At 35.6% G+C, this 26,195-nt stretch overlaps 1 long non-coding RNA gene across 1 annotated transcript; it reads right to left on the reverse strand.

The window, feature by feature from the left end:
- Window positions 1-9,594: 9,594 nt before the first annotated feature.
- On the reverse strand, window positions 9,595-24,367 carry LOC148766538 (uncharacterized). Its single transcript, XR_016034815.1, has 2 exons — window positions 24,091-24,367; window positions 9,595-10,122 (listed from the first exon to the last, which is right to left on the reverse strand). It is a non-coding gene; the product is annotated as an uncharacterized LOC148766538 (long non-coding RNA).
- Between the last annotated feature and the right edge of the window lie 1,828 nt (window positions 24,368-26,195).

The following is a 26,195-nucleotide window of genomic DNA, read 5'->3' on the forward strand; positions in this document are numbered from 1 at the left end:
TAATAATACACATTGACCCCGGATTTAAATAAATATATCACATTAACCCCTAAAACTTTTTTTTTTCAGAAAATAATTTTTTTTCTGAAATGTTTTTTTTCCGGCCAGATTCCGGCGTTGACTTTTTTTTTTTTCCGGCCGGTCAACCACCGTTGACCGCCGGTCTCCGGCGTTGACTTTTTTTTTTTTTTTTTTTTTTTTGAATTGTTTTTTCTTAGAAAAAAAATATTTTAATTAATATTACTGTCTTGACTACTAAATTACTGTCTCATACAGTAATATAACTGTTTGGGACAGTAATATTATGAATATTATTTTTCCGAACAGTAATATTATTAATATTATTGTCTAAGACAGTTAAATTACTGTTGGAGACAGTAATTTAACATCCAAGACAGTAATATTAATTAAAATAAATTTTTTTGTAAGGACAAAAATTAAAAAAAAAAAAAAAGTCAACTAACAGTTAAATTACTGTCTCCGACAGTTAAATAACTGCTGGAGACAGTAATTTAGCAACGAATACAGTAATATTAATTAAAAATATTTTTTTTATGAATAAAAAAGTCAATTAACAGTTAAATTACTGTCTCCGACAGTTAAATAACTGCTGGAGACAGTAATTTAGCAACGAATACAGTAATATTAATTAAAAAAAAATTTTAAGAATAAAAAAAGTCAATTAACAGTTAAATTACTGTCTCCGACTGTTAAATAACTGCTGGAGACAGTAATTTAGCAACGAATACAGTAATATTAATTATTTTTTTTTTTTTTTATGAATAAAAAAGTCAATTAACAGTTAAATTACTGTCTCCGACAGTTAAATAACTGCTGGAGACAGTAATTTAGCAACGAATACAGTAATATTAATTAAAAATATTTTTTTAAGAATAAAAAAGTCAATTAACAGTTAAATTACTGTCTCCGACAGTTAAATAACTGCTGGAGACAGTAATTTAGCAACGAATACAGTAATATTAATTAAAAATATTTTTTTAAGAATAAAAAAGTCAATTAACAGTTAAATAACTGCTGGAGACAGTAATTTAGCAACGAATACAGTAATATTAATTAAAAATATTTTTGAAGAAAAAAAAAACAGTCAATTAACAGTTAAATTACTGTCTCCGACAGTTAAATAGCTGCCGAAGACAGTAATTTAGCAGCCAAGATAGTAAAATTAATTAAAATATTTTTTTTAAGAAAAAAAAAAAAAAAAGTCAACGCCGGAGACCCGGCGGTCAACGGCCGGAAAAAAATTTCAGGAAAACAAAAATTCAAATAAAAAAAAAAAAAAGTCAATGCCGGAGACCGGCGGTCAACGCCGGAATCTGGCCGGAAAAAAAAATATTTCAGAAAAAAAAATTATTTTCTGAAAAAAAAAAGTTTTGGGGGTTAATGTGATATATTTGTTTTAATCCGGGGTCAATGTGTAATATTTAAGAAGTTAGAGCATAATGGGTGGAATTGATAAGAATTAGGGTTAAAATTGGGGTCAAAATTGAAATTAGGGTTAAAATTGGTTAATTGATGAAATTGGGCTAAATTGGGGTGTAAATCATGAAATTGGAGTTGAATTGGGTTTCAATGAATTGGGGGTAATTTTGGTAAATATAAAGGGATTCTCCTTATTTGCAAATAAGTTTGAATAGGTTGGATTTATTTGAAAGACAAAAAAATTGGATGTCCCTCTTTTAATTAAGTGTCTTTGTCATGGGCCTATTTGCCATTACCCCTTGAAAATAAGTAATGTGGTGGAGTGCGGAGAGAATTTGGTGAAGACCAAAAGACCTTTCTAAAAAAGAATCACAACAAAAAATGTAAATTGTAAATATATTAGTTCGATCGATTATATATATGTGTGTATGTATGTAAATGACAATTGATGATACAAAATCTCCACCAAAACTCGTAGGCTCCGCCGCCAATATCTTCAATGCACAATCCCGGAAGAATTCAAAACGTAATTGGGGTTTTGTGACAAAATAACTCCCAATTAGCGTTCTGGTATAAAATGACAGGGTTACAAACTTTTTCTTCCTTTTTAAATAATTTTTTTTTTTCTTCAGAAAATGTGAAATGAAATATATGTTTTAATTTACACTCTTTAATAGCAGATTTCATTTAAATATGGTCAACTATTGGGGATGTAAATATATATTCATAGAAACTTAAGATTTTGTTTTTCTATAATAATTTTAACTATAAGTTATAATATAGGGCACTTTATAAATCTAGGTGATAATTTTTTTTACAAAAAAATCCACATATTATACACAGGTTTGTAAAAGTCTAAAATAGCCCATCATATTTTAATATGTTCCAATTTTATCGTTTAATTTAATATAACCTCAATTTGACCCCAAATTTCACAAATTGTTCAACTTTGACCCAAAACACATTTTTATGGACAATTTCGTCGGTCGTCGTCGTTGACCACCGGTCTTTGACGTTGACTTTTTTTTTTCTCTTTCTGACTTTTCCGTCGATTCCCGGCGTTAACTTTTTATTTTCTTCCTAATTTTTTCGCCACCGGTTTCCAGGCGTTGACCAACGGTCAACGCCGGTCTCGTTGACTTTTTTGAATTTTTTTTCTTCTTTTTGCCCACCGTTTAAACAGAAATATTGTTGTGATTGACAGTAGTATTAACTAAATTACTGTTAAACACAATAAAAGTAACTATACTACAGTTTAACAGTAACATTGCTATATTGATCTCTAGCACAATAATATTAACACAACAAAACATATTATTATTGTGTAATAGAGCAATATTAATATGTTGACCGTTCAATAAAGGTAAACATAATAAAAAGCCAAAAGAATTAATATTACTGTGATTGACAGTAATATTACAGTCAAACAAATCAAACAAAAAAAAACCAAAAAAAATAATTGTATTAATGTGGTTGACAGTAATATTATTGTTTTTATAGTTATTTTCAACGACAGTAATATAATAACGTTGACTTGTCAACAACTGCAGCAAAAAAATAATAATAATAATATTGTCATTGACTCTAATTGTATTGTCAACGGTAGTACAATTACATAAATGCATTGTCAACGGCAGTACAATTACGTTAATGTATTTTCAGTGACAGTATAATTACGTTAATTTATTGTGAGTGACATATAATTACCGTTAATGACAACACAATTACGGTCAATGTTTAGTGGCGGGCGTTAAAAAAAAAAAGTCAACGCCGGAATCGAGCGGCGGAAAAAACAGACCGGGAAAAAAAAAGAAGAAAAAAATCGAAAATTCAACGAGGCAAAAATATAAAATTTGAAAAAAAAAATCAGAATTGGATTTTTGTGGTCAAAATTTATTAAATTGGGGTTACAATTAAGAATTGGGTATAAATGGTTGGGGGTAATTTTGTCATGTAAATGAAATTTTCCTTTATTTATAAATGATATTAAAGGGATGGGCTTATTGGCCAAACAAATATAGCCCTTAAATGTTGAATAATAAAAATGGTTGGTTAGAGACCTATGCACAAAAATCACTATAACATATTGAAAAACAAATTCTAAAAACGTCTCTTAATAAAAGGCAAACCAAACATCACTATTCCAATTATAATATTCATTATTTATATTTTCGCAGTAAGATTGACAGTTATATAATAAATATTTTACGTTACACATTTCGAAATAAGGATTCAAATTTAGTCTGGATAGAGTCAATTAGTGAGGTTTATAATTTTAATAGTATTGTAGTCAATCATTAATTAGTGATTTCTTCTATATTCTCAACATTTCACCACAGGATGAAATAAAATCCTTTAGATAATTTTTTTATAGAAGTTAAATTTATAATCTGTTTTTTATTCGAATAATTATAGCGAAAATACGTGAATCATTGGTAAGTCTTAAAGAATCAAGGACTACGAATGCCGTAGCGTTGTACGGTGATTTTGTAATATGCATACGGTTATACTAATTCCGTATGGTTTGATTCTATAATAAATTAATTATTTTCTTCTAATACTCGTCAACGCTTCTCTTCGTTCGTATAAATATGTGCTCATCGCAACGTCCTAATCAACCATTCATACGAAAATTTCATCATTTCTTTAATATGTTTTATTTCTTATAGCTTTAGAGACTTTATTCTATTTCTCCTTCTCATCTTTTCATTCATTAAATTTAATATAAGATGAAGTTTCGATTTCGCAAGTTCTAGGTCTTTTTTGTTAATATATAGAAAATCTGAAAAATATTTCATACTAATTTTCATTTAGTACACAAAAATTCATTCTAAAAAAATTAGAGAGAAAAAAGAAAAATTACTAAAAAAAATAAAAATTGCAAGATGTTTGTGATGAAAACTCAGAGATTCAACATATTCCGATATGGCAATCATTGCTCATTTCCCAAATTCTCGAGCGCATTCAACGATGTCTCTCAAGCTTTTTTAGCATCTTGTTTACGAATGTGTTTAACTCATCCAACTGATACAATTCAAGTTCATGGAAATAATCGTCCATGTGATCTTGTTTCCATTAGTTCGTTCAACAATTGCCGAGATTCTTGGAGTTCACATCTCATTTCCCATTTTGACACATTTTCTCTCTCCTCTTCCTTTATTTGCTCCATGAATTTCTCGTGCTTAACCATTCTTCTTCTTATCTCGGAATCAGGATGGTTGAGAAATTTATGAAGCCTCTCGCTGAAAATCGGCGGGGATGGCCACAACATTGCGTTGTCTTCTCCTATATCGTAAAGACGGCGTCCTTTTTTGTGGATTATTATTGCAGCTTCGACGCCACAAAGGGTGGAGAGTTCGTTTGCTTTGTTGACTAACCGGACTGTTTTTTTCTTAAATATTTCATTTCGCTTGCTCTCGTTAGGTATTAGTTCGTGTTTCATTTTTGTTTTATTTTCACATGTAATTTTGTACATTGGATGATTTATTTATAGAAGATTGTTGGGTGCTAAATACCAACACGCAAGTGTACGTATCGCAAACAAGCAGTAAAGTAGACTCGTGAGAGTCGGATGTCGATCCCACAGGGAATACGCAAATTACCTAATCCTAAGTACCAAATCCTAACAATTATGATTTTTATTCAGCCTACGCAGGGTTGTCAATTTAATTAACTAAATAAAAGAAACTAATTAAGAAAACAGTTAAACACGAGAAAATATCAATATAAAACGGATCTAGGATTTTATCTTCCCCCTATGCAAGAATTGCTCACCCGAAACCCCTCAATTATGCAATATATGATTCATGATTATTAACCCGAGACACTAATTTACTCATAACCCGCTGTCGCGTGTATTATGAGTCTATTATTCATAAGCGATTCACTATATGTCTATGCAAACCAATTATGAGCAAAGCATTAACTAACAAGTCTCGTAAATGGCTACCTAAGGTGATATCTGTATGTCTACGACACCACATGCAATTGACACACTCATCCGGTGAAAACTACTCGAAGGTTCTTCTACTTACCGTCTAATTATCAAAATAGCTCTGTCGAGTCAATCCCAGTAATCACAGATAAAGCACATAAATTGATCAAGTTCATGCACTAACAATCATAACCAGTAGAAGAAATAATCATAAAATCATAATTGCATAATCTCAAGAAAAAGGGTTCGCAATCCCTACATCGGGTTCCAACAAAATCCTAGATTAAAAACTTAGCTACTCGTAATTCTTATGATAAGCAAAATAGAATAAATAAAATAAATAAGAAAAACTATGCTTGAGTCTTCGTTGATCTTCGTTCTTCGCGTTTTGTGGTGTAAAATTTCGTGCTTATGGTGTAGAGACATGTTGCTTTTATAGGCTTTTCTTGATAAGGAAGTAGTAGAAACCTAATAGGAATCAATTTCCGCCACTTTCCCCCATCAGGACTTGTTCTTCGATTTTCGCCATGTTGGAGTCCGAATTTTGGAATATTGTGTAAATAAGAATTGTAGCCCTTGAAATTAGCTTTCCAATGCCGCCAAAATCACCTAATTCGGAGTTCGTATGAGAGAGATATCCTCGAAATCGTGGACACTGTCAAAGCTGTGGCGAGATTCCTTCTTCCAATTTGATTTGTTTCCTTATTTGCAACTTTTTCCTTTCTTTTTGATCTTTTTTCCTTCATGAACACCTAATTCTCGTTTTTCACCTATAAAACACAAAATCAATCAATTAAATCACAAATATAATTAAATCTAAACAAAAAATCCACGTAAAGTTAACGTATTGAGTGTAATATCCACCCCCAAACTTGAACTTTTGCTTGTCCTCAAGCAAAATCTAATCGTAAGCGAAAAAAACTCAACTACCGCATCTCATCACATAGATTAATGACCAACTTCACGTTTTCAGAACTTGTAATTATAATGAAAATTCTCAAAAATTTACAAGCTCGTAATTCAAAGATACGTATTCACTCACCATTGCTAAAAACCACAAACCATGCTATCGCTTCAAGTATCCCATATTTGTACATTAAAAATTGAGAAAATTTATACTTACATATTAATATTCAACTCCAAATACTCACCAAATTTCTTTAGTCGGCTAGTATGAAATAATTGAGCTATTGGGATCATTGGGACTTTTTGGCTTTCAAATGTTGGGCTTTTTGGTTCGAGGTAGGAGATATGGGTATAGGTGGCTATGCTTCTTGAATTGAGATGATTACGCCAAATTTTGAAAGATAAGCGTTTGAAACAATGAATTCACCTCCAAGGACTTTTAATAAACTCTATTTTTTTAAGAGTTCAAAAGTCTCCACTTTGCTCTTAAGACAATGGATCGAGCTTTCAAACAAAAATTCAACAACTAGTCCTTACTTCCCCTTCTAGTCTCTTCTTCTTCTTTTTCTTTCTCTTTCTTATTATTTTCTTTTATATCTCTCTCTCTCTTTTTTTTTTTTTTTTTTTTTTTTTTTTTTTGGTAGAGGAAGAAGAAGGACCTTATAAAATTTTCCAACCGAACTCCAAAGGGTAATTTTTCAAGAATCTCCATTTATTCTACCTTATACACATTGGCTAAAAGAAAGAACACCGTTTCTCCAAGGCTCAATCAAGGTTCGAATGATACAAATTTAAAGGTAGGCTTGAAAGGCTCAAACGGTTCAAAGATGGCCCAAATCACTTCCCAAATTGCTCAACAATTTAATATTTCACTTTGTAAATTCATAAGACAAGTTCTAAAACCGAATAGCATATGATATAACATAAATTAACTCAAATTTTAAAACACAAAACTTTCAACCAAAGCAACGCATAATTCGAGATTCCTAACAATGACTCCTTCTTACGAAACTTTGAATCAAAAGCTCACCAAAATTCGATCAAAATCAAGATAAAACAAGCAATTTCATCATTAAACATCGACCATCTTTCATCATCATGATTCATCGAAGCATTTATCTCAAGCAATTTTTTTTATTTTTTTTTTCGAAAGAAATAACTAAAATAAAATAACTCAAATAAAAAAACTTAAGGCATGCAAACTAAAAAATTAAAGCAAAAAAAACATGTTTTTTTTCACCCCCAAACTTAAAATTTTCGTTACCCTCAACGAAATTAGCACAAAGTTTAAGGATAGAAAACACCTGATTTAGTCGGAATCGTTATCTTCGGGGTGTGAGAATTTGTGGGAAAGAAATTTGATTTTCCTCTTGCGAAGATGCCCTCTCTGTCTCTCAGGTGACCGTCCCGATCGCAATTCCGACCTTAAAAATAAGAAATCAAATAAATTAATTAGAATGCATGCCTAAGAAAATAAAAATAAAACATAAAATTAAAGAAAAATATGAAAAACAGTAAAGCTCGGGTTGCCTCCCGAGAAGCGCTAAATTTTAAGTCTTCAGCCAGACTTTGGTTCTTGAAATTGTTATGTCCAATCCAAAGCCTTGTAGATTGCGCATCCATCCATGAGCTCTATCACTTCAATTCCAATCAAGGCATGGATATCACTGCAATATGTTACCGTCCACCTTAGCTTGTAGTCGTTTTTGGTTGTAATCAATCGGTACGAAGCCAAGATGGAATCTTCATCACCCGCTCCCTCAAATCGGTACACAAAAACCTCACATCCGCGTATAACCTCCACTTTAAACACATTAGCTTTCTCATCGACCACTATTGATGTCTTCAAATCCACATTTAGATCAACGACATGGTCCACAACTAGAATATCTTCAATCATTACATCCATCTCCTTCTTCTCTTGTTCTGAGGTATCTTCGTGGTTTAGCTCGATTGCCTTCTCAGATTCATCATGCTCAAGTGTCTTCGTAATTTCAATTTCTCTCATATCGACACTATTTTCTGGACATGGAAGATTTTTCTCACCGCAGGCTTCACCCGAATTTTCTTTGATGTAATCATTGCCGATTTCGTCTGGAATATTTTCAAGAGACTCAGATTTTAATTTGAGCGTCATCTCTTCCAGTTGTATCTCCATGTTTCGAAATGATGCTTGAGTGGACTTCATGAATTCGCCAATGATGGATACCAAATCAGGTTGGTCATTAGTGGTTTGTTGCTGCAATGGATAATAATTTTGAAGATCATCGAATTGTGGCTCTCTATGTTGAAACTCGTTCAAATCTTGGTCCTGAAAACTTTGCTCGTATGTGTTGGTGTAAGTGTTCCAATAACTTCCGTTGGTAATTTCGACGAAATTTGTCGCTTTTGGTGATCCCCAACATTCATCGGAATAATGATTTCCACTACATGCTGAACAAAACGGAGGCATATCATAGGTGTTTTGGAGGTATTCGTCAGATGGAAGCCATTCATATCCCGTTTGAGGTTCCCTAACATTATAACCAGACATGAAACAAAAACAACAAAAAAAAAATAAAAAAAAATAATAAAATAAAAAAAATTAAATGGCTGAAGTAAGAAAAATTGCTCAAATTTGATATCAGAATAAATAGATAATTTAGCTGTATTCCCCGGCAACGGCGCCAAAAACTTGTTGGGTGCTAAATACCAACACGCAAGTGCACGTATCGCAAACAAGTAATAAAGTGGACTCGTGAGAGTCGGATGTCGATCCCACGGGGAATACGCAAATTACCTAATCCTAAGTACCAAATTCTAACAATTATGATTTTTATCCAGCCTACGCAAGTTTGTCAAATTAAATTAATTAAACAACTAAACTAATTAAGAAAGCAAATAACACGGGAAAATATCAATTAAAACGGACCTAGGATTTTATCTTCCCCCTATGCAAGAATTGCTCACCCAAAACCCCTCAATTATGAAATATATGATTCATGATTATTAACCCGAGACACTAATTTACTCATAACCCGCTGTCGCGTGTATTATGAGTCTATTATTCATAAGCGATTCACTATATGTCTATGCAAACCAATTATGAGTAAAGCATTAACTAACAAGTCTCGTAAATGGCTACCTAAGGTGATATCTGTATGTCTACGACACCACATGCAATTGACACACTCATCCGGTGAAAACTACTCGAAGGTTCTTCTACTTACCGTCTAATTATCAAAATAGCTCTGTCGAGTCAATCCCAATAATCACAGATAAAGCACATAAATTGATCAAGTTCATGCACTAACAATCATAACAAGTAGAAGAAATAATCATAAAATCATAATTGCATAATCTCAAGAAAAAGGGTTCGCAATCCCTACATAGGGTTCCAACAAAATCCTAGATTAAAAACTTAGCTACGCATGTTCGTTACGAAAAACATAATAAAAATACGAAAAATCATAAAACTATAAATAACAATAAAAGAGGAGAACTATGATGAAGATTCGTCAAGTCTTCGTCTTCGTTCTTGTGCTCCTTGATTGCGTGTAGAAAGATGAAAGATAAAAACTAAAAATAAAGATAAAAGGTAGAAAGATCCAAGATAATCCTAATTGTGTGCTTGTGGCCTTTAAATAGGGTGCAAAAATATAATAGGGCGGGTTTCCTTGTGTAATTAAAATTCCTTCACTGCGCCATCACGACCATCCGGACGGCCGTGTGAGATTTATGCCTAAACTCCGCACGGCCGCGCGGTCCTTGATACTCCAGAATTCTGCTTTTTCACTTTTGGCCCACTTTTTCTCCGAATTTGCAGTTTTCACCCCAAAAGTTGCCAATTCTTCAATTTGCACCTAAAATACAAATAATAACCAAATTAAGCACCAATTATCGTAAAAACACATCAAAAGCTCCAATTAAAAGGTACAATTAAGTGTATAAATATACACTTAACAAAGATAAATGTATACATTAATTTATTTTTTGTAAGAGCTGTTATAATATGTCTCAATTTAGTCAAACATTTGACCGTAAATTTCATGAAATTTTTGGTGGATTATTATCCATAACTTGAAAACACAACATGGGGAAAGAATAATAAATTATAAATGTTTGCAATCAATATTTATGAAATATTTTGACAAATATTGAGATGATTGTATATTAAATAAAAGTAATCCCAAATCCATTAAATAGTTTTCGTCAATTTTATTATGGTATATAGTAGACTACTATATATTATGTTCATCTCTATCTTCAATTGATAGGGTCATAAATTCATTTAATATATTCAAATTTTAAATATATTAAGAATAATGTTAAACAAATTTTAAAAAATAAAATGATAAATTTATATTCAACTCTTAATTAAGTTGGATTCAGATGCTATGATGATTTTTTTATAAGGAATCAAATATAGTAGCCAATGATAATCTTCTGTAATAGGATATGAGCCAATGATAATCTTCTGTATTAGGTATTAAATTTCATTTGATAAATGATAACAAGGTGGTGAGGCTTATTTTTGTAATACTATAGTAGTTAAATCATTAATTAGTGATTTTCTTCTATATTCTTAATCTTTCCCCATCATATGAAATAAAATCCTTCAAATTAAGAATTTTGTAGAAGTTTAATTTATATTATTTTTCTTATTCCAATAATTATATCCACAAAGTTTGTTTCCATCCTACATCGACTCTCTTATAATGTGATTTTTTGTGGAATCTTTTTTAGTCCAAGTAATATTTCACGAAAAATGCCGATTATATCCCTACAGACGTGACATTTATGTATGCTACTTTTTAAAGGCAAAAATTCTCATCCGAGAGCCTTTACACATAATCTTTACTTGCTCTTAAATAACACATTCACAACTTTTTAGTACACCGTTACCCATATGCAGAGCCGGTCCGCGTATTTGGGGGTGCTGAGCGAGAATGAATTTGCACGACCAATAATATCGGAATTCAGGAGTAACGCCCAAATTTCTTTTTTCTTTTTTTTTTTTTTTTTTTTTTTGCATATTTAATATAAATAAATTATTTATTAATAGAAACTTCATAAATAAAATGTTAAAAATATTAATGTATCAAGATAAAAAAAAAATTACGTAAAATAAATGTTAGGGGTGAGCAAGTCGGACCCATCAACCCGCTGTACCCGTCAAACCCGTGAAAAACCGTCCGGTTGGAACCGGACGGATAAATCCATCTATAGGATTGGGTCCTAAAATGGTGAAAAACCGTGGGTTTGGGTCTTAGACGGGTTCAATTTTTTTTAATACCCGTGAAACCCGCCCCGCCCCGCCATACAAAACGACGTCGTTTTGCTTACATTATATAGTATAATAAATTAATAATATTAATAAATAAATAAAGTATCTCTAGTGTATCAAATACATAAATCAACTAAACTATAATTGTGGAAGTAATAGCTATAAAGATTATGAAAATCTCTAAGAAAATGTAGGAAAAAAAGCATATATACAACGGTCAACACACAGCAGAAAAAAAGGAAGAAAATAGTGTTGAATGTATAAAGGAATCAACATAGAATCGGGCATTCCATGATTTACGTTATCTCATTCCAGATCTTTCTCCTTGTAAATTGATTCACAATCAATTTGATTTATTTCCTTAGATAGTCTCATCCTTGTATTATATAAGACAAATTATAATGAGAATGTAAAGAAAAGTTTTCTCCACCAATTGTTTGACCAACTCTTATATGGTATCAGTAGGTTTTCTCTTACGAGAATAACGATCCTCTTTTTTTTTTATTTTGGAAAATGTCTACACCCACCAGCTCTTCTTCTGACTTGCCTCTCATTACCATTTACACCTCAAGCCAACTTCCCGTCAAACTTACAGCATCAAATTACCCTTCTTGGCGTGCAATATTCACAACCATCTTATTTGGTTATGATCTCATGGGATACTTGGATGGAACTCTTCCGTGTCCTTCCACACCCACTGAGAAGTCCTCCGCTGCTGATTTGGCTCACTATGCACACTGGTATAGACAAGACCAGTTGCTACTTAATGCCATCTTCTCATCGGTTTCTGAAACCGTGATGCCTCTCATCGCAATGACCACTACCAGTCGTGATGCTTGGCAACATCTAGCCCGTTTGTTTGCAAGCAAATCTCGGGCTCGGATTATGCAGTTGAAGGAGGATCTAACCCTTATTCAACGGGGTTCTCGCACGGTGTCTGAGTTTCTTCACGCAGTCAAGGTGACTGCCGATGAACTTATTGATGCACCAGTTTCCGACGATGATTTGACACTTTACGTGCTTAATGGTCTTGGTTCAGACTTTAGAGATATAGTCGCACCCATTCGTGTTGGGTTTCGGGCACGCATACGCAGCGGAAAACAAAAATTTATGCGATTTAAACGACTTTAAAACACATAAGAACACGCCCGACAAATTAAATTCAATTAATTGCGTACCTTTGCGCTTCCAGCGAAATTAAAAACAATTTACATGCTAATAATTTCAACCAAATTTAAATCAATTAACATGCTCGCGTTTAAACCAAATAACATGCTTGCAATGATTTAAAACGATTACACATAATCACATAAAATCATACGAAACAAACATGAAATCATAGTTTAAATATAATCGTATCGAAACTAGGGTTTCGTGTGTTTACCTCTTGAAGCGTGAGGTAGGAGCGTTTAGCAAGTCGAGATTGCTACGGAAACCAATCCGTACAATCGGGGCAACAATGGAGTGCAGCGGCAGCAGCGGCAGATTGACCACGGCGGCGCGTGAGCTTCACGCGCGGACTTCCGGGGCGGCGCGTGGGGCGGCGTGCGGCTTCGGCTCGTGTGTTGCTCCTCGATTCTTCGATCTACAGTCTTCCTCCTCTCGGATTTCACCTCGTATACTTCGATCTACTAAAACGTGGCACTAGACACGAAGTAGTTAGAATTAACGGAAGAAAAAGAAAGGAGAAAAGAATACCGAAAGGGATCGGCCAAGGGATGGCCGATTCCGGCGACGGAGGGGCGGCGACGGCGCGGTGGTGGCCACGGGAGATTGGCCGAGAGAGAGGGGTGGACGGCCGCTTAGGGTTTTTTTGTGTGTTGTGCAAGGCCTATAAATCATGTATTTATAGTCCCTTGCATAAAACCCTAGCGGGCTTAAGTTGGACCGGGCCCAACAGCTTAAGTTCGTCAGTTCCTTTGATCGCTCGTCTCTCTCAATTCAATGACCGAAAAATTGCAACGATTACATTTTCGGAATCATTATAATTTCCTCGTCATTACGAGTGCCATCTCTTATTTTCCAACTTTCCAAAAGTGGAAACCCTAGTTCAGTGGACTTTCTAAATTTGGAAACTTCCCGATTTAGAAAGTTCACTAACACGTTCGCCTATTCTTTTCTTTTCTTATTCTCATTCATAATTCCAAATTACGAATGTTGGACTCAATCATATTGACTTCCAATCATGCAAAGATAAACTATTTTATCTCTGACCGTTTATTCAAAGATCTCATGTGCACGAGCAGTGTGACCCTCGATGGTTCAGGTGTAAGCTAGCCGTGGGCCCACAACTCTTTGTGGTCAAAACTCGTCCCTTAGAGTTACGATTAAGATGAAGCTCGTTTCACCTTAATCACCCAACGAATCAAGATTGGCGTCTAGCAACTACGCGTCATGATTCCCTAGATACAAATGAAGTGCCTGCAAGAACCTTCAGATATAGTTAACGTACAGTACGGTCCCTTCGATTCATATGTCCCGATCGAACTAGAGGCATTGGTTCATCGAGACCTCTTTATATGTTCAATGACGGTGCGATCGTTCTAAGTATTGTAATCGTCACGTGCATGACTTAGAGAATCGAATCCTCTAATCATCACTTAGTCAGCTCTGGCCAGAGACTTAGAATGATTACAAACTTTCAGAACACACAGGACATCCAAGACTATTCTAGCGATCGAATCCCCGACTACAATGCACAGACCTCCCACTAGATTTCGGACTGCACGAACACTGGCCCTTGGGATGGTCCTCGGTGGAACTCAGGGACAGGTCACGATACAGCTGGTCCTCTAGTGAAGTCACGGTGATGTCTAGGTCATAAGGACTAATGGTGTACAACTATACCATAGATATCTCTACTCGATTATTGGGAACCACTTAGAGATTTCTAGGGTGAGGGAGTTCAGTGAACTCGTCAACTTACGAGCACCCACTTATGCATGCCGATATCACAATACCGTTTACTGATGAGATGCAGTACACATACACTAAGTGCTAGTCTTAATGGGAAAGGCCGATATCCTCATTAGTGGCGTAACCCTTCGACTAGGAACAGGTTTAACAGTTATAATACTTAAGTAAATATCTCACGATCCTAACGATCAATTACTAGTACTTGTAATAACTGTAAGGACTATATCTATGCTTGTGACAAAGGGACAAAGATATAGAATGCCAAGGTGTTTTATCATTAATACGAATAAAGGTTCGTTTATTACAATAATAAATACGAAAGACCACAGCCACAAGTTGGCTTGTTGGTCACCTACTCTAACAATTCGCACCCGCGAAACTTCTCTCTCTTTTGCTGAATTGCATGATCTACTCATTGGTCATGAAAATTACGTCAAACGAATGGAGAACAAGGCTTCCGCTCTTGTCGTCACGGCAAATTCTTCTCAACGGAAACCATCTAATACTCGTTTTCAAAACAACAGATCTCGCTCTAAACCAGGTTTCACCAACAAATCTGGACCAAGGAAATCACCTGTTGTTTGTCAAATATGTGACAAGCCTGGACACACTGCAAAAACATGTTTCAAACTTCAGTCACATCCTGCTGCAAATTGTGCTACCTCGACTACACCATCAAATGGCAAATGGCTTCTTGATTCAGCAGCGTCTCACAACATTACGTCTGACTTGGCAAATCTCTCTATTCATTCTGAATACGAGGGACAAGATGAGGTGGTTCTTGGAGATGGTACAGGTTTAAAAATTGCTCACATTGGTTCCACAACCCTTCCCTCTCCATCTCAAACTCCTACATTAAAAGAAACATTACATGTGCCGCTTATTCACAAAAATCTAATTTTTGTTCATAAATTTACCCTCGATAACAATGTTATTATTGAGTTTCACCCTTTCTTTTACCTTGTGAAGGATCGGAGGACGGGGGCAATGCTCATGCGCGGTAGGTGTGAGAATGGTGTATATCCTGTAGCTTTTCCATCCTCATCACCCCAAGCAAATCAAATTCGCTTAGTCGGAACTCGGGTAACTTTTGACCTCTGGCATCATCGGTTGGGGCATCCATCTCAAAAGATTTTGTCGTCCTTACTTCGAAGTCATGCCTTACCTGTTGTTTCTTCCGAGTCGACATTATCTTGTATTTCTTGTCAATGCAATAAATCACATAAACTACCTTTCAGTTCAACTTCTCTTAAGAGTACTGCTCCTTTCGAATTTTTATATGCGGATGTGTGGGGACCCTCACCAGTTTCTTCTATTGATGGCTACAAATACTATCTTTTACTCGTTGATCAGTTCACAAAGTATTGTTGGCTTTATCCCTTACACCACAAATCCGATGTTTACTCCATCTTTGTCAAATTTACCAAAATAGTCGAAAATCAGTTTTTATGCAAAATAAAAAACTTTTTTTCCGATAATGGTGGCGAATTTATTAAACTTCGGTCCTTTCTCACTAGCCGTGGTATCAGCCATTACACCACCGCCCCACACACACCTCAACAAAATGGTACAGTGGAGCGTCGTCATCGTCACATTGTTGAAACAGGGATGACGCTTCTCCATCATGCCTCGGTCCCTTCTATTTACTGGACGTATGCTCTAACCACTGCGGTGTACCTCATCAATCGTCTCCCCACTCCTTTGCTTGCACGAAAAAGCCCTTTTGAAGCACTCTTTAATCGTACCCCCGATTATCACAAGTTGCGGACTTTTGGCTGTCAATGTTACCCTTGGCTTGTTCCTTACCGAACAAACAAGCTCGAACCAAAGTCTCAACCTTGTGTTTTCCTCGGGTACTCACTTACTCAACATGCTTTCAAATGTTTAGATCTTCAAACGGGTAAACTATATCTTTCACGACACGTTACTTTTGATGAACACTTGTTTCCCTTCAAAAATAAACCTGATCAAGTCAAAGTAATAGCTCCTGCTCCTTCCCCCGTGAATGCCACATTGCCGTCTCCAGTGCCTTCTGTTCGTCTTGGCTCTTCGGATGGCTCCACTAACACACCTACTGTGCATGACACTCCTACCACCGTCACTCCGATTTGTGATCCAGGTACGGCTGCCCCTTGTACTTCTCAATCTTTACCTACAATTGAGCATTCTTTACCGATAATTCCTGCACCTGTAGCCACTCAGCGAACTCACCAAATGATAACTAGAGCTCGAAATAATATTTTTTGTCCGAAACAATTATCCGTAACCACTAAGTATCCTCTTGCATCACCTTTGGAACCAACATGTGCCTCTCAAGCACTTAAGGACTCCAAATGGCGCAAAGCTATGGCCGATGAGTTTACGGCCTTGGTTTCCCATGGCACTTGGAAACTCGTTCCAAAACCTCCAGGTTGTAATATTGTTGGCTGCAAGTGGGTCTTCCGAGTTAAACGTCACCCAGATGGTACTGTGGACAGATTCAAGGCACGTCTCGTCGCGAAAGGGTTCAATCAACGCCCCGGGGTGGACTACACCGAAACTTTCAGCCCGGTAATAAAACCCACGACCATTCGGCTATTCTTATCTTTGGCTCTATCAAATGGTTGGTCGCTCCACCAAATCGACGTAAATAATGCATTTTTGCATGGCCAGCTTACTGAGCAAGTCTTTATGCAACAACCAATAGGCTTTGTTGATTCTTCTCATCCTCAGTATGTTTGTGCTCTTCAAAAATCTATTTACGGTCTTAAACAGGCGCCGAGAGCTTGGTACAATGCATTACGGTCCGGTTTATTAGAATTGGGATTTTTCAATTCGAAGTCAGACCATTCATTGTTTATCTACAATCGTGACGGCATTCTCTTCTATATTTTGGTCTATGTTGATGACTTGATCCTAACAGGGAACAACACTCAGTTCTTGCAAAAGGTTGTGAAGTCGTTGGGTGTCAAATTCTCCCTAAAAGAATTGAGTGATTTGCATTACTTTCTCGGAGTAGAAGTGATACCGGTAAAGCAAGGTTTGTTTCTCTCTCAAAACCGATATGTTCATGATCTTCTTAGCAGATTGAAGATGGCAGGAGCGAAAGAGGTTCACACACCTATGTCGGTAACCACCAAACTACTTCTTAATGACGGCACTCCAAGCTGTGATGCCACTGAATATCGTCGGACTATTGGATCTCTTCAGTATTTGTCTCTTACACGCCCAGACATTGGATTTGTTGTCAACCGTCTTGCTCAATTCATGCATCAGCCTACGGTTTCCCATTGGCAGCAAGTTAAAAGGCTTTTACGCTATGTGAAACGTACCATTCATTTTGGTCTTCTTTTGCGACGACAAGTTAATCCAATCCTTCGTGGTTTCTCCGATGCCGATTGGGGAGGTGATCTAGACGACCGCAAGTCAACTACTGCGTATATTATATTTTTGGGTAACAATCCGATTAGTTGGCGCACTCGTAAGCAAAAAGGTGTTGCACGTTCATCCACCGAAGCGGAGTATCGAGCTCTTGCCACTGCTGCCTCTGACATGGCTTGGATTAAATCTCTTCTAAATGAACTTGGTATCAAGCTTCATGAGATTCCGTTGTTGCTTTGTGATAATGTTGGTGCCACTCAACTAAGTCTCAACCCAGTCATGCACTCAAGGATGAAACATATAGCCATTGATCTTCACTTTGTTCGGGATTTTGTTAAACGAGGTCGTTTGCGTATAGCACATGTACATACAGATGATCAACTTGCAGACTTACTTACCAAGCCCCTTGCACGTTCTCGTTTTCAAAAGCTGCGTAGCAAAATTAATGTTGCTGATGGAACACTAATTTTGAGGGGTCGTATAAAGGAATCAACATAGAATCGGGCATTCTATGATTTACGTTATCTCATTCCAGATCTTTCTCCTTGTAAATTGATTCACAATCAATTTGATTTATTTCCTTAGATAGTCTCATCCTTGTATTATATAAGACAAATTATAATGAGAATGTAAAGAAAAGTTTTCTCCACCAATTGTTTGACCAACTCTTATAGAATGGAGCTGGATAGCGTTGGTTATGCTTGAAAATGCTATATTTATTTTATTTAAATTTTGTCTTTTAAGGTATGAATTAGTTATTTTAGTTTTATATTAATTTTTATTTACTCTTGACATTTACATTATTTATGTTTTGTTTCAATTTAAGATTTCAGGTTATTCATTTTAGTTTCTAATTATTCTCCCGTAAAACTTATAAATTATATATATATATATATATATATATATATATATATATATAAATAGTTTAGACGATAACGAGTTTCAACCCGTGAAAGTTGGGTCCTACTACAAACCTGCCATGGACCCGCCTATCGTAAACCCGTTAAAAACCCACAAGTTTGGTTCTTCAAAATCAAAAACCGTCGTTTGACGGGACGAGCGCGAGTTTTGATAGAATCCGCGGGGTTATGGCCCGCGCACACCCCTAATAAATGTTAAGGGAATATGCAATAAATTTTGGTTTGACTAAATAAAATTTCAAATTTTATGTTTACTTTTAAACTAATTAAATTTAAAAATAATAACAGAAGAATATTCTTTTTAAAAGTAGAAGACTATAATTTTTTAAATAATAAAACAATAAATTTTTGCATAAAAAGAAATATATGATATGTATATATTAAAAAATGGAAAACGGGCCCCTCCAGGCCTAAAACTATCTATGGAAAATGGTTTAATATTCAAAATTAATTGAATTGTTTGAAAAATATTTTTTCATTGGTTTAAACTGATTGAGAATTATATTTCCGGACTTTGAAAGATTTTAAGTCAATCATCAATCAAAGATTCTAAAAATATAACCTGTCCAAAAGTTAGACAGTCTGTCCCGAAAGTTGCTGAAGCTCGGTGGAAAATGCTTTGCTGAAAATCGTTTTTGAAGAAAGAACACTCCTTTTGAGTTTCAAAATTCAAATGCTTACCACATTCAAGTGATTTAATATAACTGGAGATCAATCACACTCATCATCTAATCAATCAAGTGATTAAAGATTGATTCCTTCCTTTATAGTGATGAAGAGCTTCACCTATAAATAGTGGACCATTCATTCAAGCTTATTCATTCTAAGCCAATTTCGAAAAGAGCTTATAGAGAGTCATTAATTTATTAGGAAATTCGAAATTCTCCTCTTGCTTATCACTTGTTTCATTATATATCTTGAGAGGGATTTTGTAAAGCTCTTAGAGAGCATTTCTTTGTTGTGAGGTGTTTGTTGAGTGCGAAAGAATTAGTCTCTTGTAAGCACGTATTGATAAGTGCGAAAGAGTGAGTCTCTTGTAAGCACGTCGTTGGTGCGAAAGTCGTTATAGAGTCTTGTTAGCACATCTTTTTTCGTGTTGAGGATCCAAGGATCTTGGAGGCATGTGGAACAAAAGTTCGAGGGCATAGAAGAGTGGAGTAGGGGAGTTTCTCCGGACCACTATAAATTTGGTGTCATTTACTTTACGCACTTTATTTTATCATAATCAAATTTCCGCACTCATATATTGTTTATTGCTAAAACTTTATTCGACATTAATTTGGAAGTTTGCAAAATATTTATTACTTGAAATATTTTATTATCAAAGAAAAATATATTTTTCTAGAAATAATTTAATTGATATTTAAATCTGCAAAAATATTAAAAGTTTTGAAAAGCCTAATTCATCCCCCTCTTAGGCATATTTAATCTCTCAAAATTAAAAAAATTCCGTGAAAAATTACAGTATAATTAGGGAATCGGTATCAGATGGAAACAAACGTTGGATTTTGATAAATATGGATAGGTGGGAGCGTGTTTTATGATTCAGTCTAAGTTCAAGGAGTCCAATTTAGTTTGATATGATTACAACGATAGAGCCAACTGGTGAGGTTTATTATTATAACTATTATAATTAAATCATTAATTAGTGATTTTCTTCTATTCACCATAATATTAAATTATGAATAAAATCCTCCAATTAAGAATTTAAGAAAAGTTAATTTATATTATTTTCTTATTCGAGTAATTATAGCCCACGATAAATAAATAATCAGAAAATCTTGACGTATATTAAGGATTATGAATGACGTAGTGATACTCCGTATTAATAACGAGTTGTGTATTGTGATTTTATGATACACATATGGTGATATGGTTATATTCAATTCCGCATGATTTGATTATGCAATAAATTAATTATTTTCATCTAACACTCGCCTACGCTTTTCTTCGTTAGTATAAATATGTGCTAATCACAACGTCAAAATCAAGCGATCGTCGGGTAATTACATTTAATATATATTTTTTTAATTTCTTATAGATATGTGAAAATATATTCAAAGGCGTGAATACACTAAATCTCTGAGTTTTCATCACAGACATCCTTTTTTTTCTTTTTAATTTTAATATTCATCTTTTGATTAATTAAATTTAATCTAAAAGAAGTTTTGATTTTGGACGTTCTAGGTTTTGTTTTTGGTATTACAAGTAATGTAATGATTATATTCATATATAATCAAAGCTAGCGATAAAAAAATTTAAAAAACCGTTTGTAATAATTTTCAACTAGAATAAAACAATTCATTCCAAAAAATCATAGCGGAAAAAAAAAACTTCGTACAAAAAAAAATGACAGATGTCTGTGATGAAACTTAGAGATTCGGCATATTCACGCTACCAACAGAAGAAGTGGCGGCACCACCAGCATCAGACGGAGGTGGAGGTGGATCTTCCGACATGGCACCAATGAACCATTCGTCGTGTCTCGAATTCTCAATCGCATTCAATGATGTTGTTTCAAGCTTTGTTAGCATGTTCTCTACGAGTGCGTTCAATCCATCCAACTGATACAATTCAAGTTCGTTGAAATAATCGTCCACGTGGTCTTGTTTCATTATTTCGTTCATCACTTGCCGAGATTCTTGGAGTTCACATCTCGTTTCCCATTTCGATACATTTTCTCTCTCCTTTTTCGTTATTTTCTCCGTGAATTTCTCGTGCTTAACCATTCTTCTTCTTTTCTTGAAATCTGAATAATCGAGAAATTTATGCAGACTTTCTCTAAAAATCGGAGGGGATGGCCACAACATTGCATTGTCTTCTCCTAAATCGTAACGACGATGTCGTTGTTTATGGATTATTATTGCAACCTCGACTCCACAAAGGGTGGAGAGTTCATTTGCTTTCTTGACCAAACCGTCTGTCTTTTTCTCGAATGTTTCATTTCTCTTGCTCTCATTAGGTATTAGTTCATGTTTGGTCCTTGCGCTTGCCATGGTATTGTTTTGATTGTATATTTATGATTTATCTATGATTTTTTGGATTACTTTCACAATGTAATTTGGATATTGGCTCATGTATTATATAAAAAATGAATGAATTATAAGTTTATAACTGCTGGCAACTAGTAATTATGAAATCTTTTGACAAATAGTTGCACTAAGATATGATATTTATTTAAGACGATTTTGATGATTGTATATTAAATGCAATTCCAAATTAATTGATTAATTTTAATCAATTTTGTTATATAATTTTCATTATGTCATTCCTCCATCAAATACTTGTACGACCAAGAGATGGGGGTCTTGGGGGCGACGGATTTCACCTTTTGGTACATGGTATATAATTTTCAACTTCTATCTTTAATTAACAGGTTATAAATTAAATACATACATCACACGAATATCCACGGCAAACATGAAAATTTCCAATTTACTTGTGTAAACCAATTTCTCCATATGTCAATTAATTGTAGGGAAATTGTGAAAAAGTAAATGATGAGACTTGAGAGCATTTAATTGAAAAAAAAATATATTTATTTTTTTGAGGCAGAAGGATTTATTAGGCCAAATTGGCTAAAGCAAAAGGAAGGAGAATTCCTCCATTACAGATTGTTCCAAGTTTTGTGGCAAGAGAGCGTGCCATCAGATTACCACTTCACTTGACAAAAGAAAAAATACAAAAAAATCAAAAGATCTAGCTAAAATCAAGCAGTCCTCAACATAAGCTCCAAACGACGAGGGTATGAAATCTCCATCATTAAGTGCATTAATAACTTGCAAGCAATCCCCTTCCAATATAATCGAACTCCAGCCTTTTAATCTCGCCCACGAGATAGCTTCAAGCACCGCTTGTACTTCACGGTCTACTGCGTGTGGTTGACTGTTAAGTGTATATTTTTACACTTTATCGTATCTTTTTATTTGAGCTTTTGGTGTGTTTTAACGATAATTGGTGCTTAAAAAGTTGATTTATTGTATTTTAGGTACAAATTGAAGAATTGGAAAAGTATGGGGTCAAAACTGCAATTTTGGAGAAAATATGGGTCAAAAGTGAAAAAATCAAAATTCTGAAGATTTAAAGCTCGGACCTCCGTCCGAGATTTAGTTCAAATTGTGGGACCCCCGAACGAGACTCCGAAGCTGCGCAGTAAAGGAATTTTAATTGCACATGGAAACTGCCTTCTTCCCCAAGTTCTTCACCCTATATAAGACCAACCCAAGCACACAATTGGGGATCTTTTTACGCAATTTCAAGAACAACAAAGCAATAACGAAGACGAAGAATTCGAAGACTCTAAGCAACGATTTATCATTTATGATTTATTTTATTTGTGTTTTTCGTTTAATCATGAGTAGCTAAATTTCTTATTTCTAGGATTTTATTTGGAACCCTGTGTGGGATTTATGAACCCAATTCTATGATTTTATGCAAGTTTTAATTCCGGATTATTTCTTCTACTTGTTTTATTATGTTCATGAAACTGGCCACTTTATGCGCTTTTATGTTATTGTTAATCGCATGAATCGGAAATCGGGTTAATAATTAGAACTGTGGTAGAAGAGCCTTTGTGGTATTAACATAGGAATATAGTTAATCTCTTAGGTAGCCATTATTGAGATTTGTGTTTAATGCTGTGTTCTAGAATTAATTGCATAGGAATATAGTAATTGAATCTAGGGTATTAGAATCGTAATACACGCGGAAGCGGGTTACGATTATTTTAGCATCTCAGGTTAATAATCCGGGTTAATTGCTTGCATAATTGAAGGAATTGGGGGAAATAATAATCACATAGGGGGAAGAATAAAATCCTAGGCTTGTTTACTCTGATAAATCTTCGTGTTTAATTTGCTTTCTTGCTTTGTCGTTTTAATTTGCTTTTTAATTTAGTTAATTCTCTCAAAATTCGACTGTGTAGGGTGGGCTTGATAATAATTGGTAGAATTTAGCGTCTAGGATTAGATAATTAAATATTCCCTGTGGGTTCGATATCCGGACTTTTAGTCCACTATATTAGTTGTACGATACGTGCACTTGCGTGTAGGTTTTCGGCCAACAAGTTTTTGGCGCCGTTGCCGGGGAATATTTTAATTATTTATTTTATTCTAGCTCGAGATTTGAACAATTTTCACGATTCACCCATTTAATTTTATTTTTATTTTTTTAGGTACTGTGTATGCGTAGAAGACTCGATCTTGCTAGAGAACCGTTTGATCCCGAAATCGAATGTACTTTTCGAGCGGCTAGGAGACTTCGACGCGAAAACAATATAATGGAGGACGAAGAACGCAGGGCTGCGGACAATTTAATCGAGGCCAACGGAAACCAAGTCCAAGACCCACCCCCTCAACTTCCAGCACAGCCAGCAGTTCGTCCACGAGCACTTCAAGATTACATAATCCCAACTCTAGACGGATTCCGCCCGAGCATCCAATATCCACCCATTGAGGCGCACAATTTTGAGATCAAGCAAGGCCTTTTGACGATGCTCCAAAATAACGGGCTATTTAGTGGGTGGGCAGGTGAAGATCCCCATCTTCACATTGTCAATTTTCTAGATACCTGTAATTCCCACCGTCAAAACGGCGTTTCCCAAGAGGCACTTCAATTAATTCTCTTCAAGCACTCCCTACAAGGAAGAGCTCGCCAGTGATTGATGTCCCAAGCCCCCCACTCTATCTCGTCGTGGCCTCAACTCCTCAACTTTTTCATGAAAGTTTATAGCTCACCCGAGAAGGACGAGAGAATCCGACGAGAAATTCATAATGTTGTCCAAGAGCAAGGCGAGCAATTATACGAGGCATGGGAGAGATTTAAAACTCTTTTGCGGCAGTGTCCAACACATGGAGTCGAACAATGGCGGCAAATCCACATCTTTTACCAAGGGATTAACGAGAATGCACGAACGGTCTTAGATGCATCAACCGGGGGGGATTTTATGAGTCAATCGATACCGAATGCTTTTATCATGTTGGATCAAATTGCTCAAAATCGGTTTGCCAAGTCAAGCGAGAGGACGATTAGTGGAGCCAAGAAAGTTCCCGGAGTGTTGGAGTTAGATGCAATTACGGCCCTTCAAGCTCAAGTGACCCAAATTGCTCAACAAAATCAACTCCTTCTACAGCACATCAAAGCAAATCCACCACAACAAGTCCAAGCCGTTGAATCTCCATGTTGTGAAATTTGCGGTGGAAATCATTACACGCTCCAATGCCAACAAGATGTGGAGTCGCTCAACTACGTCAACAATGCACCTCGCCAATTCCAAAATCAAGGGTGGAGATCACAAGGGAAATATGGAGGAAATCAACAAGGCCAAGGGTATCAAAGACCTCAAGGTCAATTCCAAAATCAAGCCCCTCCTCAACAAAGCTATCAAGGCAACAATCCATCGGCCCAAAAATCAAACACGGAGGAGATATTGGCCCAATTCATGACCGCCACCCAAGCCTCGCTGCGGAATTTGGAGAATCAATTCGCTCAATTCGCTTTGAATCAAGAGAACCGTCCGGCAGGAGCATTGCCATCGAATACGGAAGATCCTCGAAAGCAAAAGATCGAGACGTGCCAAGCTATCGATTTCAAGATCGAGAAAAAAGAAGAAATTCAAGTCAAGCCGCAAGTCACTGTAGCCGAATGGGTCGAGCCAATCCCATATCCACAAAGATTGCTAACGAAAAAGATCGAGCTCGAGACATGCCAAGCAGTCACCTTGAAAAACGGTAAGCAATTGGAGGAAGCCCCGCGAAAAGAGAAGAGAAACACGGTAATCGAGAAGCCAAAAAGAATGAGGAAAAAGAATCATCTCATGACGAGCCACCATCGACGGTGCCTTCACAAGTCCCTCCAATTCCTTATCCTCAAAAGTTTATAAAGAAGAAGCTCGACGCCGAATATCAAAGATTTTTGGACAAGTTGAAGGAAATTCGCATAAATATTCCTTTCATTGAAGCACTTCAAAAGATGCCAAAGTGGGTGAAGTTCCTCAAGGACCTCGTGAAGAAAAGTAAGAAATTGCAAGGGAACGAGATGATCCAACTCACGGAGCAAATTAGTGCAATTCTTACTCGGCCCCTTCCACAAAAACTCGGCGATCCAGGAGATGATGGCGGAAACGGGAATAGGACGGAGCAAGTTTACTTCATAGACTCAATTTTAAATCCTCCGAGAGAAAGTCATACGAGTCGAGATCTTAACGACGATGAGAATGCGAGGAAGATGTTGCCACCCAAAGACTCAAGCAAGTCACGAGAGAAGGATGAGTCAAGCTATTGTGGTCGTAAGGAGAAAATCAAAAAGGAATTGCACAAAGGACAATTGGTGTTATTGTGCAAATCCCATCTTTGGTTATTTCCAAGGAAGCGCAAATCAAAGTGGTCGCGGCCGTTTATTGTCCAAGAAATTCTTCCTCACGAGGTGGTCAAAATAAAGGAGCGAGATTCAAACC

This window comes from Erythranthe guttata, chromosome 12 (assembly GCF_056151865.1).
Source record: "Erythranthe guttata isolate IM_541 chromosome 12, IM_541, whole genome shotgun sequence".
Lineage (NCBI taxonomy): Eukaryota > Viridiplantae > Streptophyta > Magnoliopsida > Lamiales > Phrymaceae > Erythranthe > Erythranthe guttata.